The sequence below is a fragment of the Triticum aestivum genome, chromosome 5D (assembly GCF_018294505.1).
Source record: "Triticum aestivum cultivar Chinese Spring chromosome 5D, IWGSC CS RefSeq v2.1, whole genome shotgun sequence".
In the NCBI taxonomy this organism is placed as follows: Eukaryota; Viridiplantae; Streptophyta; class Magnoliopsida; order Poales; family Poaceae; genus Triticum; species Triticum aestivum.
The window spans coordinates 303,061,318-303,064,102 of NC_057808.1; positions in this window are offsets into that span (position 1 = coordinate 303,061,318).

A 2,785-nucleotide genomic window follows, 5' to 3' on the forward strand; every position below is an offset into this window, starting at 1 on the left:
TGCGGTACGCCACACCCCTCCCGATCAACAGGACCCCCGTTTCGACCGTAGGAGGTCCGTTTCCTCCGTTCTGCGGTACGCCAGGCCTCGTTTCCATCGCCTGTTCTGTGAACACGACCACGCATTCCGTTCCGACCCAGCCGGTTGGCTCCCACGCGTTCCGTTGCCTCCCGATGAACACGACGCATTCCGTTGCCTCCCCATGAACACGACGCATTCCGTTGCCTCCCCATGAACACGACGCATTCCCTTGCCTCCCCATGAACACGACGACGACGATGTTTCTCCGTTCCGACCCAGCCATGTACCCGAGCCCTGGCCGTACGTATGTGCGAGTAGGCGTTCGAGACCCCCCCCCCGTATGTACACATACGTGGCCGTATTTTCTTTCTTGCACCCTGGCCACTGTACGTACGTGTACATGCTACGTGCGCGCCTCTACTACGACACGTACGCGCCTCTACTACGACACGTGCGCGCCTCTACATCCACCAGTATATATGTACGTACACGTTCGCAACCAGAATGACAACGCTACGTACGCTTCGACCAGGTGGGTCCCGACTGCCAGGCACTTCCTTGCGTGCGAAGATGTAGCTGGTGGGTTGTAACGCCCACGATGTGGCTATATCTCCCACGTGTCGAGGCACGACTTAGAGGCATAACCGCATAGTGGTTTTGTCGCAAGAAGGGTCATCTTCACACAATCCCATGTAATGAACAAGAATGGGATAAAGAGTTGGCTACAATCGCCACTTCACTCAATACATAAATATCATTCATACATCATCCAAAATACAAACATATGGACCGACTACGGTCAAAATCCAGATGAAAATAAGACAACCCCAAATGCTAGATCCCCGATCGTCCCAACTGGGCTCCACTACTGATCATCAGGAAAAGACACATAGTAACGACCACGTTCCTCGTCGAACTCCCACTTGAGATCGACGCCATCGTCTGCACCGGCATCGTCGGCACCTGCAACTGGTGTTGGAAGTATCTGTGAGTCACGGGGACTCAGCAATCTCACAACCGCGAGATCAAGACTATTTAAGCTTATAGGACAAAAAGGAGCAAAAAAGGTGGAGCTGCAGCGGCAAAAGCATATATGGTGGCTAACTTGCGCAAATGAGAGCGAGAAGAGAAGCAAAGGAACGGACGTCATCTGGCAATGACCAAGAAGAGGTCCTGAACACCTACTTACGTCATACATAACACAGACCGTGTTCACTTCCCGGACTCCGCCGAGAAGAGACCATCACGGCTACACACGCACTTGGTGTATTTTAATTGGGTCAAGTGACAAGTTATCTACAACCGGACATTAACAAATTCCCATCTGCCTCATAACCGCGGGCACAGCTTTCGAAAGATAATACCCTGCAGGGGTGTCCCAACTTAGCCCATCATAAGCTCTCACGGTCAACGAAGGATAAACCTTCTCCCGAAAAGACCCGATCAGTCTCGGAATCCCGGTTTATAAGACATCCCGACAATGGTAAAACAAGACCAGCAAAGCCGCCCGAATGTGCCGACAAATCCCGATAGGAGCTGCACATATCTCGTTCTCAGGGCACACCGGATAAGTCAAGCTACGAGTAAAACCAGACCTCGAGTTTCCCCGAGGTGGCCCCGCAGGCTGCTCGGTTCGGACCAACACTCGAAGGAGCACTGGCCCGGGGGGGGGGGGTTAAAATAAGATGACCCTCGGGCTCGCGAAAACCCGGGGGAAAAGGCTTAGGCGGCAAATAGTAAAATCAAAGTTGGGCCTTGCTGGAGGAGTTTTATTCAAGGCGAACTGTCAAGGGGGTCCCATAAATCACCCGACCGCGTAAGGAACGCAAACTCAAGGAACATAATCCCGGTATAACAGTAACTAGGGCAACAAGAGTGGAACAAAACACCAGGCATAAGGCCGAGCCTTCCACCCTTTACCAAAATATATAGATGCATTAATTAAATAAGAGATATTGTGATATCCCAACATATCCATGTTCCGACATGGAACAAACTTCAACTTCACCTGCAACTAGCAACGCTATAAGAGAGGCTGAGGAAAAGCGGTGACATAGCCAAACAACAGTTTGCTAGGAAAGGATGGTTAGGGCTGACATGGCTAAAATGGGAGACATGATATAGCAAGTGATAGGTAGCGAGCATGGCAATAGAGCGAACAACTAGCATAGCAAAGATAGAAGTGATTTCGAGGGGTGGTCATCTTGCCTGCAAGATTCTCAGAGTTGTCGAAAGCTTGATCCTCGTAAGCGTACTCGACAGGTTCCTCGTTCACGAACTCGTCTCCCGGCTCTACCCAAGACAAGAACACAAACAAACGGAACCACAATCAACAACGAGAAATGCACAAGCAACATGATGCAAAACATGTATGATATGCAAGATATGATATGCGATGCATATGCGTGCTCCGGAAGGAAAATGATGAACATGGCAGTAACTTGGCAAACCAAGCATTCCACTGGAAAGGTGAGATGATTTCGGTCGAAATCGATATAAAGATCACCGGAATCGGATTCACGGTTTGCAAATGGCAAGCAAAACAAGAATGACACTAATCTGCGATAAACAGCAAGATAGCACTTAAAATACAACAAGTAGCAAAGCTACAGCACCCCAACATAGCAACAAAGCACATGGCAATAATCTGCAGGAGATTCTTGACAAAAGATGAACACTGAGCTACTGCTAGTTCACAACATATCAAGCTCAAACAAGCATGGCAAAAGTGCAAAAGATTACAGGTTCACAGACTTAGTGAAAA